General features: G+C 48.0%; 1 protein-coding gene and 1 long non-coding RNA gene across 4 annotated transcripts in view; one reads left to right on the top strand and one right to left on the bottom strand.

Moving 5' to 3' along the window:
* Window positions 1-18,296, top strand: part of KATNAL1 (katanin catalytic subunit A1 like 1) — a 296,001-nt gene that overhangs the window by 130,479 nt on the left and 147,226 nt on the right. The gene's annotated exons all lie outside the window — the stretch shown is intronic.
* Window positions 1,536-18,296, bottom strand: LOC144336234 (uncharacterized). The gene is made up of 3 exons (XR_013407851.1): window positions 17,167-18,296; window positions 11,193-11,330; window positions 1,536-2,184 (listed from the first exon to the last, which is right to left on the bottom strand). It is a non-coding gene; the product is annotated as an uncharacterized LOC144336234 (long non-coding RNA).

The following is an 18,296-nucleotide window of genomic DNA, read 5'->3' as shown; positions in this document are numbered from 1 at the left end:
AGTTTAGAGCGCCACACGCACGAGGACGGGGTAGGTGGTGCAGGGGCCGGATTCTAAAAAACTGGCAGTGCTGTGTTGAGGATTTAGACTTAGAATAGAGTGTGTTGACAGGCAGCCTCTGAGGCAGCTTCTGGGAAGTGTTCCCTCCTCTTCTATTTTTCGGAAGAATCTGTGAAGGATTGAGGTTAATTCTTCATTAAATGTTTGGTAGGATTCATCAGTGAAGCCATCTGGTCATGGGCTTTTATTTCGTGGGACATTTTTTGATGACTAATTCAACATCTTTCTTGTTATAGGTGTATTCCGATTCTTCTCTTTCTGAGTTTCAGTAGTTTGTTTCTATAAATGTGTCCGTTTCGTCTAGGTTATCTAATTTGTTGGCATATAACTGCTTGTAGTATTTCCTTCAAACTCTAGTTTTGCAAGTAATGCCCTGTCTCCATACCAGATTTTAGTAACTTGAGTCTTCTCTCTTTTTGTCTTGGTCAGTTGAGTTAAATGTTTTGTGATTTTGGTGATCTTTTGGTTTTATCGATTTTTCTCCATTTAAAAAATTCTCCATTTTATTTGTTTTCTTTCTAATCTTTATTATTTTCTTACTGCTGCGTATTTTTGGGTTTAGTTTGTTTTTCTTTTTCTAATTTCTGAGGATGGAATGTTAGATTGTTGATATGAGACTTTTCTTTTTTTCTTAAAAATACGTGTTTACAGCTACAAAATTCCCTATAAGCACTGCTTTAGTGCATCCTTCATTGTTGCTATGTTGTGTTTTCATTTTCGTTAATCTCAAAGTATTTTTAAATTTATTATGGGAATTGGCTCACACGACGATAGAGGCCAAGAAGTTCCCTGGTAGGCTCTCTGGAAGTCAGATTCTGTTTCATCCCCTGAGCCTGTTGTTGTTGCTGTTTGTTATTATTTTACTTAGTGATATTTCTAAATATCTTCTGTAAAGTCTATATTCTTGATCATGTTTAGTCACTGAGCTCTCTGCTCAGTGAGCTCAGAGGTCAGTTAATGAATGGACAGAGGTTTCCTTGAACGCCAGTGACCAGCAAATCTCCCAGTCCTTGGAAAGCTGCTCTGTGTGCATGTTGGGCACTCCTTCAACACTCAGCCAGGCAGCTGAAACTGTGCCTCAGCTTTCACTTTCTGGTTCTACAGAGCCCCAAGATCGGCCAGAAGTGAGCTCTTTGGGCCTTCGCAGGTATTTTCTGAGCATGTGCACAGCCCTGGACACATGCAGAGTCCGACACATGCCCGTGACCTTCTAGGTGCCCAGAAAGTGGGTGAAGCTTGTCTGAGACCCCATGGAGAGCTCATTCCCCAGATTTTCCTTTTATGGTTTGTGATCAGCTTATTGTCTGCCCAACCATTACCCACAGCCTTAGCCAGCCACGAAGCACCCAGCCAGAAAGTTAAACAACAGTCTCTAATGTTTTTATTTTATTTCTTTACAAACACCCCTGGAGAAAAGCCTTTTGCACTAGGTGAGCTCTAAGTCAGGCCAAATAAAGATGACTTTATAAATGGGGTCTTCCAGGGAACTGCTAGAGAGGCTAAATAATGACGATTCCATGGGAATAAGGCTTTAAAGGACCCCGACTCCATTTTTCTCTCTTTGATGGCTATCAGGCTGCTGTCTTTTATTGTGATTGCTAGTTTTCTAGGGAACCACCACGTGGGAGATAGGGAGATAGGAATAGGGCACGTTGAAACATCACAATGTTTGCTGTTCATACCAAGACTCAGCCATTTTAATTAAATAAAAGCTTCCCAGATTATTCCAAGCCTTTGGTGGTTAACTTTCAGAGTTCTAGAAAAGTTGATTTTGACAATTTTTGCCAGTTTTCTTGTTTTTTTTTTTTTTTGGAGGAGAGAATTTTTTGATTGTCAATTATTAATTGGTCAGTTATTAGTCCATGTGGATGCTCTGTTATCAATCAGTTTTATGTTCAGAGGATCTCTCTGGTCCTAGTGTGTGGAAGACACCGGGGTTTGAGGAAGGCTGGAGTGAGAGGGATGAGTTGGGAGTTTTGTGGTCAACAGGCAACAGATGATGGAAACATGCACTGAGGCGGTAGCAGCGGAGACACCACCCAAACAGTTCAGATGTGCCAGATGATTACAGGTTGCCAGGTTCTGTGTTCAGTGCTTTGCTTCCTCTTTTGTACATCATTGTACCTATTTTAACAATGATAAAAGTATTAATACTTTGCCCAAGGTCACACAGCTAAAATGGGGTTAGAGCAGGTTTTGGAATCTATTTGTGTGACTTTAAAATCCATGTTTATAATCACTACCCTGTATTTCTAGATGCAGGCTTAATGACTATAGTAAAAAACATTATTCATTTGACAAACATTGATGACCTTGCAGGTACTATTCTGGGGGCTGGGGATAGAACAGTGAACAATATAGAAAAAACTGGCCAGTTGTGTTAGGTCACTCCTATAATTCCAGCACTTTGGGAGGCCGAGGCAGGTGGATCATTTGAGGTCAGGAGTTTGAGACCAGCCTGACCAACATGGTGAAACCCCATCTCTACTAAAAATGCAAAAATTAGCTAGGCTGGTGGTGTGCGCCTGTAATCCCAGCTACTAGGGAGGCTGAGGCAGGAGAATCACTTGAACCCAGGAGACAGAGGTTGCAGAGAGCTGAGATAGTGCCACTACACTCCAGCCTGGGCAATAGAGTGGGACTCCATTTCAAAATAAAAAAAGAAAGAAAAGAAGAAGAAAACTCCATGTTCTCATGGTGTTTGCATTCTCATTGGCAAAGGCAGACAATAAAAAAGATATATATGCATGTGATATCTTACATAGGGTAGTGAAACATGTTAAAATACAATAAGGCAAGAGGGTATTGGGTGGGTGTGGGAGGATGTTTGTATTAGTCCGTTTTCACACTGCCGATTAAGACATAACTGAGACTAGGCAATTTACAAAAGAAAGAGGTTTAACAGACTTACAGTTTCACATGGCTGGGGAGGCCTCACAATCATGATGGAAGGCAGTGAGGAGCAAGTCACATCTTATGTGGACGGTGGCAGGCAAAGAGAGAGCTTGTGCAGGGTAACTCCTTCTTATAAAACCATCAGGTCTCATGAGGCGTATTCACTGTCATGAGAACAGCACAAGAAAGACCTGATTCAATTACCCCATGATTCAATTACCTCCCACCGGGTCCTTCCCACAACACGTGGGAATTCAAGATGAGATTTGGGTGGGGACACAGACAAACCGTGTCAATATTTCAATAAAGTAGCCAGGTAAGGCCTCACTTGAGAGCAATGTTGGAGTAAGGAGCTGAAGTCGGGGGAGGAGTCACATGTATATTCAGGTGAACAGCATTGCTGGCAGAGGAAGCAGCAAGTGCAAAGAGCCTGAGTGGGAACAGCAAGCGGCTCGGGTGGTGAATGAAGCTGACTGAGCGCAGGGGAAGAGTCTGAGGAGATGAGGCTAGAGAAGGAATGAGGACCCAGATCCATCAGGCCTGGCAGGCCACTGACAGGAGTTTGACTTTGCAGAGTGACGTGATTAGAAGGATGACTGATTTTTGTGTTGAGAACAAGGAGACAAGGCCAGAAGCTGAAAGGCCAGGCAGGAAGCTTTGCAGTAATCCAGGAAAGAGCGGTAGCAGTGTGGCCGGAAGTGGGAGCAGCAGCAGAGGTGACAAGCAGTCAGCCTCTGTAGACTGTGTTTTGCAGGTGAAGCTTATAGGATTTACTGAGGGCCTGGAGGTAGGGAATGAGGAAAGAAAGCTGCCAAGGATGACTTCAAGTTGTTGGGCTTGAGCAACTGGAAGGATGGAGTTGTCCTTGCTGAGATGCGGCAGAGTGGGAGGAAGAGCTCTGGGGAATTGGAGCAAGGCTGAGTCTGGGGCTGTTTCGCTTGAGTTACGAATTCAGCATCCTCACGGAGAGCTTCCTAGTAGGCAGATGTATAAACAAGTCTGTTGTTGAGGGAAGGCATGGACATATAGATGGCATTGAAAGCCATGAGTCTGGATGAGCAGGAGTAGACGGGACGAGAGGACCCAGAAATGACCAATACCAGCCTTCCGGTTCAGGGCGGGAGGGATGGACATCACAGACGAGAATACTGGAGAAACACCGCCCTCTGTCCTTCCTTAGCCTTGTCTCCCACCCTGTCTGCCTCTACAGTGGTATCATTGCATTAATGACAGTCACATTAACAACCTTGATTCATAAATAGAAATAGATGAGCAAAGCAACAGCGCAGGGTGCAGCTGAGCACCCAGGTGTGCACTCCACGCTCGGGGCTCCCTCCCAGGCCATCTCAGTAAAGTTCCCTGTACGTCCAGAGGGCGAAGAGCTCTGACGTTAATTTTTAAAAGATTCGTGCATCTGAAATTCCAACAGATCAGCTCATTTTTTGGTAAAATGAATTCACGTGGACTAGCTCTTGCCCAGGGACATTGGATAAATGAGAACTGCTGCGTGTGAGAGGTGGGAGGAGTTGGGAAGCAGGGGAAGGAATTCATTCAAGTCCTCCTAGTCCAGGATCAATGACCATCCACTCGTTTCTCAGCACTCTCCCCAGGCTGACAGTGGGCACGGTTTGCCAGAGAGAGTTCGTATTCCCTGCTCGTATTAATCTTCCCTTTCCAGGGAGCTTGCCAGTCCGCCGAGGAAAACGCACGTCCTGTCAGCATTGTGGATGTGAATAAGAGCTCTTTGTTGCTCTTGCTCTTCCTGGTGACTGGCCCTCTGCTCTCCCAGAGGGAAACCGTCTTTCTAACCATTTGCCATATACGGTTGGCTCAACCCAACCAGGCTTTTCTCTGTAGCGTCTTGTTGCTGCAATCTGTGGTTATGGTTCTTAAAGAAGAGGGATGTGTTTTTCTATCCCCAAGGAAGGAAGATTTCCACTTGGCGTTGTTTTCTGCCATCGTGTTTTTGTTGTTGTTGTAGAAATGGAGCAGAAAATTGCTGTTGTTCTTTTATTGCCCAACTGTCCATGCCACTTCCAGTCCTCGGGAAGAAAATCAATTGTTTCTGCAAATTTTATTCAGACATTTGGGTTACTCCTTACTGAAGTCTTCACCATTCTTTCCTCTGACCAACTCATAATTCTGTGATGGAAAAAAACCCCCACTGTTTTCATATCAGTGAAAAACCATCTGCTATTGTCTCCTTTCATTATTTTGCAAGCCCTCACTTTGTCACAGGATATTTATGAAATAGATGAAATGTGTATGCATATGTCATGCAACTTTACATTTTTAAGAAATTATTCCTGAGCTTTACCTATGTACCAAACGCAATGCTTATAGATAGTACTTCCTTCAGTCTTCACAGCAACCAGGTGAGGAAACTTGTTTTTAATCCGATTTTATTAACGAGGCAACGAAAGCCAGAGAACTTGAATATCTTGCCTAAGGCCACACACAAGCTCAGCCAGTGAGTGCTCTTCACAATGGCATCTGCTGCCCCTCATGAGATCAACAGCACCTCGCAGGAAGAAGCTCTTATTTTCCAAGTTTGTGCATTTTGCATAGCAATCACAATTTGAACCAAAATACTTCAGGCTTCATTTTTGCCAAAGAGTTTAATACAGTGCATGTCAACTCCTAAAGAGATGCTGCACAGACTCATGTAACCAATTACACTGAGTAACAGGTTTGTGTAGGATGGGAAGGCTTAGAACTCCTTTTAAATGGTTTATTTTTCAAACCTGTAGCCCTGATTTAGAGCAAGCATTTTGTACCACTTGAAAGTTTTTGATTATACAACAACCAAGGAATTATAAAATTTGGGCTACAGTAGCCTGACAAGTTAACTCCAGCCAAGAGGCTCAGGTGAAAGAAAGACATTATGGTGGCAATAAGGAATTCCCATTAAATCTGAATTTCTCTCGGACTACTAGCAGATACCCTCTCTAGAAGAGGGAGAATTGGTCAAAAATGTCTTAAAGTCATTTGGCAGATATTGGGAGCACCTGCTTAGTAAGGTTCTAGATTGAATGATTAGGGATAGATTTTGACAATGTGCTTGACTTGGTCGTAGACTTACTTAGTCACACTGGACAAGTCACTCACCCAGTGATGGTGCTGTCCTGGTAGGGGCTAGAACAAGAGTCTCTGCAGGCAAGTGTAAAGACAGGATGGTGATGGCAGGGACAGAAGCCTGGGCCGGGGAGGTTGGGAGCAGGCTGGGGAGGCATTTCCTGATGTAGTCTCTGCAGCTTATGATGGACTCCACCATGTAGGAGAGGGAACAGTGAGGCTGGGAGCTGGAGAACTTCTGGGGTGAAATAAGGAGGTAAGGATTGGATTCAGATGGGAGAGTCCGTGTGAGGGTTGCTGTGTAGGGTGGCCAGGGCTGCTATAAGGAAGCACCACAGATGGGGTGGCTTAAACCACAGATAAATATCTTCTCACCGTGCTGGAGACTGAAAGTCCCAGATGAAGGAGTCAGTGGCGTTGGTTTCTCGTGAGGCCTCTCTCTGTGCCTTGTAGGTGGCCATCGCCTCCCTGCATCCTCATAAGGTCTTCCTGTGTGTCTGGGTGCTAATCTCCTCCTCTTGTAAGGACACCAGGTATACTGGATTAAGGCCAACCCTAATGACCTCATTTTAACCTAATCACCACGTTAAAGACCCTGCCCCTAAATACAGGCATATTCTGAGGAACTAGGGTTTAGGTCTTCCACATATGCATTGCAGGGGAAATAATTTAGTCCATAGCAGTTGTTTTATTGTGGGTCTCCAGATAAATTTTATCATGTGCCCCACTGAAAAAAAAAAAAACATTTTGAGCATGAATGCCCATTAAGTCTGTTTAATTATTACAAAGTGTATTCTAATGGGCTAAAGTATTTTGCACAGTATAAGGCATACCTATATAGAGAATTGGCCAAAAATGTCTTAAAGTCATTTGGCAGATACTGGGAGCACCTGCTTACTAAGGTTCTAGACTGAACGATTAGGGATAGATTTTGACAATGTGCTTGACTTGGTCATAGACTTAATTAGTCACACTGGACAGGTCACAGAGACATTTTAAGGGATAAGCAAGACATAAAGAGAAGTTCTGTTTTGTCCCGTGACCTGCAGGATCCTCTTGGTCATCCCTTGGATGCAGGTGCCCCACACTGCCTTCGTGGTCACCACTTCCATCTCACTGATTCTTGTTTTTTCTAGGCTCTGGGAATCCAGCTGCTCTTCAGATTGACACATTCTTTCCTTAGATATAAATACCTTCAACCAGATTATGGTGATGTCTCCCAGCCTCGGAGCCATTCTCTCTGTCTAAGCAGACTCTGTATCCTGACTGATTTACGGTTTGCCTCAGCAATCGGATTTCCTCCAGTTCTAAGCCCTCCAGGACACATGTCAATCTCCTGTTAGGCTCGCAGCCTGCACTTTCCATTTGCCACCCAATGCTTTCCTCTGTGAAACACCGTTCTTTCTTCTCATGCATAATTTCCATTTCCCCACCGAGGCCGTAAACTCCACGAGGACATAGATTAATCTAAAATCTGTCTGTTTTCCTAGTGCCAAGTATGGTGCTTAGGAACAGCAGGGATTTCATCAAGTTTGCTGATATTAGAACTTTCCACATTGACACGTGGTCAAATAGAAAATTCACAACTCATTATTGCTTCAGATCTTATAAATTCAAGTCTTGCAATTAAGCATAAAGGTAAATATAATTCTAATACTATTTTTAAAAAAGACTTTTGCATTCATAGCCTTCCTAGATACCCTTCTGGAGACTCCTCAGGAAGGAAAACATGTAAACGTCCTGACATGTGCCTGAGCTGGCGATGCCAGGGCATGGCACAGAGCCACTGGGGAGGTGGCCTCCAGCCTCAACCTTAGCCTGGAGTTGCTGGCATTGGCCCTTAGGTGTTGCCAGACCTGACACTGAAAGAAGAGCAAAGGCAAGGCTGGAAGGATCTGAGAGAAGTTTCCACATTGAAGAGGTTACAAGAAAGAGGAGGCTCCCATGGTTCCTGCCCACAGGGAGAGCCATTCATAGTTAATGAGCATCTGTTATGTGCCAGGCACTGTTCTAGGACCTCCTCTGTATGATCTCCCTGAATCCTTGCAATACCACACAATAGAAAATAGCTTCATTTTGCAGATGTCTGTACTTAGAGAAGTTGAATATTTTTCTCTGTATCACAGACCTGGTCGGTGTGTGGTGGAGCCAGAATTGGAACCCAGGTCCATCTGACTCGGAAAGACCAGGGCTTCATCTGGCATCTCCTGCTAGGCCTGGGGATTCCAGGAGATGGCCCATTTTTTAGCATCTTTCCTTGACTCTTCTACCTCTATCAGAAAGTGTCTTTGCCCTGTTTTCCTGGTAGAGTTCCTTTCTGATGAAGGTGGACTGGCAGTGCGAAGGTTGTGATGAGTAATCGTGGGCCCATATCCCTCTCTGGCAACCTAGGTACATTCGACATAGGTTTCTTGGGGCTGTGCCTAACACAGCTGTGGCAGAAGATATTTGAGGGCAGGCTAGCCTGTGCGGCTGATATACTTTGGATGTTTTCCCCTCCACATCTCATGTTAAAATGTGATCCCCAGTGTTGGAGGTGGGGCCTGGTGGGAGATGTTTGGGTCATGGGGTGGATTCCTCATGAAAGGCTTGGTGCTGTCCTCGGTAATGAGTGAGTTCTCGTTCTGTTAGTTCACATGACAGCCGGTTGTTGAAAGGAGCCTGGCACCTCCCCACCTCTCTCTCTTGTCCCCCTCTCACCATGTGACGTGCCTGTTCCCTCTTCACCTTCCATCATGATTGTAAGCTTCCTGAGGCCTCACGAGAAGCTGAGCAGATGCCAGTGCCATGCATGTACACAGCCTGCAGAACCATGAGCCAAATAAACTTCTTTTCTTTCTAAATTACCCAGCCTCAATATTCCTTTATAGCAAGCAAAACAGACTCACACAGGGGCTTTCTCAGATCACGTCACATAAGCAGCCGTCCCTTGTGGCACACTTCTAGGCGTGTTGGGATTTGTCAGGTTTAAGCCCTGGCAACAGCTAATTATGGATAATTACACTCTCCGCAGTCCTTACCTTGGGCTATGATGTAAAGACCACCAATGCACAGAAGAACGGATTCTATTTGTTGCTTAGCTAGAATGGAGGAGCAGTGAGCTGTTTTAAGAGAAATGTGTCTCTCCGTGTGCCGGCCCTTCCTTCAAGTTTAATTGAGACGTTTAGAGTTGTGGGTGCTTTTGAACATGGTATCAGTGAACTTTGCTCATTGATGGCTGACCACAGTGTTTTAGTTCTTCCAAAAACTCCTCCTTTTGGTTTATTTGCCAACAGACTTCAGCTTCTTGAGCAAAGTTACTGATGAGGGTTTTACCCAAGAAGCCGAAGTCTGTTGGCAAACAAACCGAAAGGAGGAAGGTTTTTTTTTGTTGTTTATTTGTTTTTGTTTTTGTTTTTTGACAGAGTCTTGCTCTGTCGCCCAGGCTGGAGTGCAGTGGTGCAATCTCAGCTCACTGCAATCTCTACCTCCCGGGTTCAAGTGGTTCTCCTGCCTTAGCCTCCCAAGTAGCTGGGATTACAGGCACACACCACCAAGCCTGGCTAATTTTTTTGCATTTTTAGTAGAGATGGGGTTTTGCCATGTTGGCCAGGCTGGTCTCGAACTCCTGACCTCAGCAGATCTACCCCACCTCAGCCTCCCAAGGTGCTGGGATTATAGGTGTGAACCACTGCACCCAGATGGAGCTTTAATACGGTACAAAATTGCACTCCTCTTCACTGAAGGGGGTTCAGGCACTGTGTCATCCTATGTGTATCCTGTCCTCTGGTCTTTCTAAGCCACGGAAAAGTAGTCTCTCTGCTTTTTGAGCCCCGTCCAACTTCAAAATGCAATAGAAATTTCAACGAGGTCATACCTTTGTGTGTGCAGAGCCCTATCGTAGGTTCAGTGATGGGACAGGTGGAAGGTGCTGTCTCTAATGGTGACAAATGACAGGCTGCCCACATTCTGAGCACTTGATGCTTTTGAAATGTCCTTGTTTCATTATTATTGTTATTATTTTTTGAGACAGAGTCTCATTCTCTCACCTAGTCTGTAGTGCAATGGTGTGATCTCAGCTCACTGCAACCTCCACCTCCAAAATTCAAACGATTCTCCCTGCTTCGGCCTCCTGAGTAGCTGAGATTACAGGCACCAGCCACCACGCCCAGCTAATTTTTGTAATTTTAGTAGAGATGGGGTTTTGCCACTTTGGCCAGGTTGGTCTCGAACTCCCGACCTCAGGTGATCCACCCACCTCTGCATCCCAAAGTGCTGGGGTTACAGGCGTGAGCCACCGCTCCCAGCCTCATTGACGTCAATGAGGAAGCCATTATTATCCCCATTTTACAGATAAGAAAGCTGATTGAGCTCAGTGGCTCATGCCTGTAATCCCAGCACTTTGGGAGGCCGAGGCCAATGGATCACCTGAGGTCAGGAGTTCAAGACCAGCCTGATCAATATGGCAAAACCCCATCTCTACTAAAAATACAAAAATTAGCCGGGCGTGGTGGCATGTGCCTGTAGTCCCAGCTACTTGGGAGGCTGAGACAGGAAAATTTCTGGAACCGGGAGAATTGCTTGAATCTGGGAGGCGGAGGTTGCAGTGAGCTGAGATTGTGCCACTGGACTCCAGCCTAGGTGACAGAGGGAGACTCCGTCTCAAAAAAATAATAATAAAAAATAAAAACTGAGGGTCAGAGAGCCTGAGTTACACAGTTGTTAGTGAAAGAGCCAGGATTTGAAGCCAGGCCTGGCCCCAAAGCTCATGCTCTTTCCACAGCCTTTGAACTCAGGCAACTGTGTGGCCTTCAGTGCTGATGGGGGTGGGGGTTGGGGATGATGGCTGGTGGCCAGCTATTGCACGGCCATTGCTCATGCCAATCTGAGGAGTTTATCTGTAGTTCTTTAAACATATCTCTGTATTGGGAGCTGGAGTTTTGTTTTCTTCTCAATTGATGGAGCAGCTATCCATCTAGCCCCAAGTCCGTAAACCCAGTCAGGTATGTTTTAGGGTCTGACAGACACAGGACAACTTCACTTTCCTGTACCAGGTGGTACTTTGGTTCATTTTACTCCAATGAGATGGGAATTAGAGGACATAAAAGACTAGCCAATAGGTTTCATGTTCCTTTTTATTTTTTTCCCACTACATGCAATATCAAGTACTATCCAGGTCATACCTGCATGGCGGGATTCTTTAATGAGCCAGGCAGTTCTGGGCCCCAGAGCTGGTGCTGATCCCGTAGAGATGAGGGTGCACACATCGGATTTACTGGTGCATCTCAGCCCAGTCTTTGCAAGGACAGGTCCAGCCTGTTCTAGCGAGAGAGAGAGAGAGAGAGAGTGAGAGAGAGTGTGTGTGTGTGTGTGTGTGTGTGTGTGTGTGTGTGACCTTTTCCCCAGGGAAGAATTGTAGGTCCCTAGTAACATCTCATCATAACTTTATTTTATCTTAATCGGCCACAGGGATGAGTTTCTCTCCAATTCACTGATAGAGACATTGTCAAAAGAGCAAATATAAATGATTCCTTTTTTTTTTTTTGAGACAGAGTCTCACTCTGTTGCCCAGACTGGAGTGCAGTGGCCTGATCTTGGCTCACTGCAACCTCCGCCTCCCAGGTTCAAGCGATCCTCCTGCCTCAGCCTCCAAAGTAGCTGGGATTACAGGCGTCCGCTACCACACCCGGCTAACTTTTGTATTTTTAGTAGAGATGGGGTTTCACCATGTTGGCCAGGCTGGTCTGGAACTCCTGACCTCAGGTTATCCGCCCACCTCAGCCTCCCAAAGTGCTGGGATTACAGGCGTGAGCCACCGCGCCCGGCGATATAAATGATTCCTAAAGAGGGAATCGGGGATCTTCAAGCAGGGATTTGCTGATACAGTGTTTCTTCTCCCTTGATGCAGAGACATCACTCCTCCCTTGCAAAGAGCCCATATTCTGGGCTTGTCGATCTCATTGGCTTCCCAAGAGAAGGATGAATCATTATGTGGTGGTGTTAGGGTGACTCGAACCACATCGGGGATTTCCCTGAGTGCTTCCCACAGGATGTGAAGATCTTAGGCTTTCTGGTTTTCTCATGTTACAAAAGAAGAAACAGAGACCCTCAAGGTGGCAGGAGGAGTCAACGTCACAGGGTGAGCAGGAGAGCCAGGACACACCCCTGGCAGGGCACCGAGCTCCTCTGGTGGACCGGCTGCCTTTGACCTCCCTGCAGGAAAATATCAACAGCCCTGTTTGCTCCATGCCCTCTGGGGAAGTTTGTGAGAAAAGTCCATGCAGCTCTACACAAAAACACAGAGCAGTGCTCTTTAAAAGAAGTGTTGTTCTAAAAATAAAGATCTTCTAGGAAACCGCATCTCCCAAAGACAGAGTGTAGGGTGGTAGGAAGAGCGCTGGACGGTGTTTTGTCCTGTTTTCACCATGAATCATTTGCAAGACCTTGGGAAAGTCATTTGACCTCTGGAGACTTTGGTTTATAAAATGAAGCAGTTGAACTTGATAGGTGGTTTTCCAATTTATCTGATGGTGGAGCAACTTCTGAAATTCCATGATGGTGGAAAACCTTTCTTAGGAACCCAGTATATAAAACAGATAAAACAGGAGCTGCACTTGTTGAAGATCAGGTGAACACAGGGCCAGGAATCCACTCACTCTGGGCACCTTCCCAAACCCCAGACTTCCCAGGGACCCACAGGGCTGCACACAGTGCCGGAGTCGCTGCGGGCCTCCCTCACACACTGCCATATTTCTTACCAGGAGATGGCTCTCTTACCTCATTTCCAAACTGTACTACTTGGAAGAGAAGTTATTGATCAAACTAGTTTGTGGACTTGCTGAGGAAGAATGCCTTCTGAGCTCAGCTGGAGGAAACCACCAGCCAATGTGCCCTCGTTGACCTTGCCCTGTGGTTTGTAACAATGGGCCACCAGCATCCATGACTGGAGACCCTCCTCCCATTCTGCCATTCTGCCTCCTGAAGAATGCACCCCTATAGCATGGAAGACATGGATCTTTGCTACCCCCAACATCCCAATGAGACCTTCCTTAAATCAGTGCAGCATAGCACTAAGGTCTGAATGTTTGTGCCCCTACCCCAATTCATATGCAAAATCCTAACATCTGTATCAGCAGATGGGGCCTTTTGAGAGGTGATCAGGTCATGAGGACACAGCCCTCATGAATGGACTAGTACCCTTAGAAAAGAGACTGCAGAGAGCTAGCCAGTGCCTACCACCATGTGAGGACACATGGAAAGTGCCATCTATGAGGAAGAGGCCCTCACCAGGCTCTGCTAGTGGCTTGATCTTGGACTTCCCAGCCTCCAGAACTGTGAGAAAAAAATGTTTGTTGTTTATAAGCCACCTCGTTTATGGTATTTTTGTTATGGCAGCCCAAATGAAGAAGACATACAGGAAAACAGAATAATTTTTAAAATACCTAAATAAGCATTAAAGTCAAATAGGAATGGTCACTTCCAAGATGGTTGGCTACAGTATTCTTCTCCAACTAACCCTCCCCTTGAGAACAACTAGAAAAACTGCATAAAATGTTTTGGAAACTCTGCTGAGGGTATCAGAGAGCTACCAGGGCAGTGAGGACTTGAGGAACCAAAATCAAGAGGAGAAGGGGATCGCAGAGAGGCATGCCGGACATTCAGGTCCACTTTCCCCGCTGAGGCATTTGCCAATTCAGAGTGTCCGTGGAGGGACTGAGAAGCTGAGGAGAACTTTGGGCAGTCTCACAGGGCTGGGGAAACCCACCTCAGTGTTCAGGCCCTGCTGTGCAGGAGAGGGCCGGGCAAGCACTCCAGACTCTCAGGTGGGGCAGCGGAGGGGATACCCCCAGGCAAAGTGCTGAACCGGAAATGGACCCATCTTCACAAAGACTGAAACCAGCTTTGAATCAGCTCATCCAGTCTGGCCTAAGGCAATCTGCCCCTGGCCTAAGTGCCTGCCAAAAGCAAAAGTAAATCCTCGGCAGGCAGGCGGATAACATCATCTAGAACCTCAGATGATATCAATGATGTTATATTTAGAATATCTGGTATTCAAAACAGACAGATAGGTGTGAGACCCAGTTTGGGAACTGGCCCTGGGGTCTGGTTCAGCGTACGATTTCTCATGAGGAGGGCAGCTGTTTGCAGAGGGAGCCATGTGCTGGTGCTAACAGCGTTAGCTGCGGTGCAGAGGGTGGTGTGAGCTGTGCAGACACTCTCTCATCTTCTCCGAACAACAGCTCGGCTGTCGCTATTGTGATTTTTCCCATTTCACAGGTGAGAACACAGGCTGGGGGACTGAATAGCCTGCTTCTCCACAGGGGCTCTTATTTGGGAATGTTGTAGGGTGACTGGCTCAAGGAAGATACTCACTCAGCGACTTAGCTTCAGGGCCTGGCTTAAGGCTTGTTAAAGGAAACACTCATTTATCGGACCTCACATACAGACAGCTGCTGGGTTTAAGTGGCATAGAGCACGACACCTGCAGGGCCGGCATACCACACCACTCCACTGGAGCTCCAGTGGCAACTTGCAGACGCCTGCTAACGCTGAGCACCGGTTGCCCGAACGTGGGACTGAATTCCTCGGCTCCTGGGAGGCCGGCACGGAAGGTGAACCTCTGGGACCATGGACTGGGGCCCTCGAGCAAGACTCTGTCAAAAAACGAAAACAAAAACAAATAAACAACAACAAAAAAAACCTTCCTCCTTTCAGTTTGTTTGCCAACAGACTTCGGCTTCTTGGGCAAAACCCTCATCAGTAACTTCGCTCAAGCACGCCCCCAGGGGAGTCCAGACAGAAACCTGGAGCCCCGAGAAAGCTCTCTTGGGAAGTCACTGGGAGCTGCAGGATGTTCTTAGCAAGCACCTCATTCAGAGGGTTTTGAAATGGGCTCCTCAGGCCCTGGAAGTTCTTTGGAGCAAGGTGGGGTGGGGCAGGGGAAAGGGGACAGGAGGGCTCGGCCCTGCCCAGCCCCGGATCAGCAGTATGTTTCACCCTGATCTGCTTTTACACTGATGTTACACATAAGATTTCATTGTTTAAAGTGTTTAAATTTTTTTTTTAAATTTTAAAAAGAGTCCAACTCTTAAAAAAAAAAAAAAAAAAACAGTTGCAAGATGGCCTTTCTAATCTAAGTTGCTTGTTGGAGAGATGAGTATCTCAGGCCCAGTGAGGGTAACTGATGTCTCCACACATGGAAACAATGGCAGAGCCGTGAGCGTGGTTTTCCCGACGACTTCTGCTCCGAGTCAGGCCTGTAAAAAATACACTGGGCAGTGTGTATTGACGCTGAGCCTAGAAGACACACCAGATTGTCCTCTACTCCAAATAGAAAGTGGTGACAGCCAGGCTCCAGGGGCAGGTGCGGGCCAGCTAGTTAGGACTGCGTTTTAACAGCAGCGCAGGGTTAAGGTCAGGAAGTTCTCTTCCTCAGAAACGGCTGGTCCCACAGCACAATGCCTGCAGGTCTCATCCCGAATGCCTAGGTCCGAAGTAAGCGGCGCCTTCCTTCTGGCCAGGGCCCGCCTGGTCCTCACCTCCTTCTTCACTCTTCCCTTCCCTGAACCCCTTCCCAGAGTGGGGTGGGGGCAGGGTCACCGATGGAGCCTCTTCTAGTACTTTTTTTTTTTTTTTTGAGATGGAGTTTCGCTTTTGTCACCCAGGCTTGAATGCAATGGTGTAATCTCAGCTCTCTGCAACCTCTGCCTCTTGGGTTCCAGCGATTGTCCTGCCTCAGCCTCCCAAGTAGCTGGGATTACAGGCATGCACCACCATGCACTAATTTTGTATTTTTAGTAGAGACGGGGTTTCTCCATGTTGGTCAGGCTGGTCTCAAACTCCCGACCTCAGGTGATCCGCCCGCCTCGGCCTTCCAAAGTGCTGGGGTTACAGGTGTGAGCCACCGCACCCAGCGAGCCTCTTTTAGTTCTTATTTCCCCTTCCAGACCCCTCCTCAGAACTCAACTGGTGATCTCAACAAAATACCCCTAATTTAACTTTGGGAGTAATGAAATCAAACTGGGTAAAATACCTATGCATTTTAGGGAGAAGAGAGAGCATTTCAGTGTCCCCTCCATCTTCTGCAAATCGGGGCCTGCTTAGGTGGCCAGAGAAGGCATCTCAAGAAGAAATGTCTCAGCTTATAAATCCCAAAAACATTCTTCTCCCCCTGACTTTTGTCCCTTTAAAGACACTTGCTAGAAATTGCCAGATACTTTAAGTACTTAGGGCTGACTGCTTTTCCTTTTCCCAGCCGCCACCCCTTCTGAGGGCAACCCCATGTCTTCTCTTCATTTCCATCCCAGCACACCAGCCTGCCACCCGGGCACCATCTTGGATGCTGCAGTCTCCTCACTCCCCACTTCCAATGTGTCGCCTGCTCATAAGTCCTTCTTGAGTCCCTTTCCCTCTCCTCCACCCTCCTACCAGGACTTTAGCTCAGGGGCACCCTCTTTTGCCAGCACACACCCCCCCCAGATTGACTGGCAGGTGCCCCCTCCATGGGGTAGAGGCAGATCGCCAAGCAATCATTTAGGCCATGGGCTGGCCTCCCAGCACCTCTGCATTGATGCCCATCCGTTCTGCCCATCACAAGGATACTGACTTCCCCTCCTGTGTGCCGGCATCGTGCTTTGCCAGCGTACACGATGGCAGAGGACACAGACCTGGACATGACTTCCTGTGTCATATAGACCCACTGGGGAGACCAGCAGCAGCCAGGGAGAAACACCCTGTCTCTACCTGTGGCTGTGCTCCGTCCTCTAGATCAGGAGACCGGGGTATCCTTGAGGAGGAGGGAGGCTCAGAGGGGTGAAGGGGAGAATTCAGCCAGGTGGCCAGGGAAGGGGAGATGCCAAAGGTCTGGAGGTGCGCGTGTGCCCTGCCTGCAGAGGGAGGCTGGGTGAGTGGAGCACAGTGGGTGGGGGTGAGGTGGGGAGCTTGGTGAGGGGCTGACACTGCCGAGGACCTGCGGGAGCTGGTGTTGGATCTGGAACAATCCAGCGTGAGGCCCAGGGTATGGACTTGGGGTCAGACTGCCTGGGTCCAAATCCGGGCTCTGCCCCTCACTAGTCCATGATTGGGTCAGAGCCTTCGCCTCTCTGGACCTCCGTTTCCTCACTGTAAAGTGGGATGGTGTGATAATAGACACCTTACCTTCAGGGTTGTGGGGAGACAGAGTGAACCGCGGAAAGCCTCCAGCAGACGGCCCACTAAACCGTGAGTGTGGTCCTGCTGACTGAGGGGCTCTGTGCAGCCTCGCGGCCTCGCTGTGCTCTCAGGGCCGCTCATGGTTGTATGGAGATCACAGCAATGGGGGCGAGAGTGGAGGCCGGGGTGCAGGTGGGGCTGGTGCAGACCTCCAGGTGCCGGTAACGGGGACTGGCCCGGGGTGGTGACGGGGGAGATGCAGGGAATGGGCAGACAGGAGAAACACTTGGGGCAAGAACAAACAGGACTTGCTGATGGAGTCGGTATGGGGTGGGGGTGCAATAAGGGACATTAACCCTCAGGTGTGTGGGTTTGGAAACTAGGAGCTTGACGAGATTGTGCGTCCGAGAAGTTTCTGTGACTTGCCCAAGGTCACACAAGGTGTAGGTGGCAGAGCTGGGGTTGTTCTGACAACCAGGTGCGGTTCTTTCCTCTGCACAAGCCGGCTTCCTGGGATCTGGCTCTTCTGGGGAGAGGGACCTTGGAGAGCGCCTGCCTTCGGGTGGGAGAGTCTCACCGGACAAGAGCGTCTGGAGGTCAGGTGGTTTCTGGAACGCACACAGCCAGGGAGGGGGCCGCAGGCAGGGGCTGCATCCGGCGGCCTGGGGTGGTCAGGCAGTCTCTGTTCCATGCCACACAGAAAGTCCCCATGGCCTGTCTGAAAAGCTCTTCCCGGCCCTTCCGTGATAAACAACCTGCTGTCCCCGGCTCCGGGGGGGAAGAATCTAAGGGGAGACGCTCCTGTGTTCCTCACGCAAGCTTGCCTGGGTGGTTAGCACAATGAAGCCGTCAAGCCACTGGGCAGGAAGGGCGGGAGCTGGCGTGTCAAGCACCGCTGCCCACCCGAGGGATGTGTGCGCCGTAGCAACAGCCCACGCCGGGGGCGGGGAGCAGCCTGGTCCCCCACGGGAGCTTGCGAGGCGCAAGGAGTGTCCGTGTGGCAAGACCCCTGCCCCAGCTTTTCATTTATAAAGCAGAGCATGACCTCCAGAACTCACTGGGGCTCTATATGACGGAGCTCCCTGCTTGGGCAAGCAGGGTGACCCCGTCCTCCATCACGGCTCTCTCACTGTGAC

This window comes from Macaca mulatta, chromosome 17 (assembly GCF_049350105.2).
Source record: "Macaca mulatta isolate MMU2019108-1 chromosome 17, T2T-MMU8v2.0, whole genome shotgun sequence".
Taxonomy (NCBI): Eukaryota; Metazoa; Chordata; class Mammalia; order Primates; family Cercopithecidae; genus Macaca; species Macaca mulatta.
The sequence above is the reverse complement of the archived record's forward strand: the minus strand, read 5'-3'. Positions and strand labels throughout refer to the sequence as shown.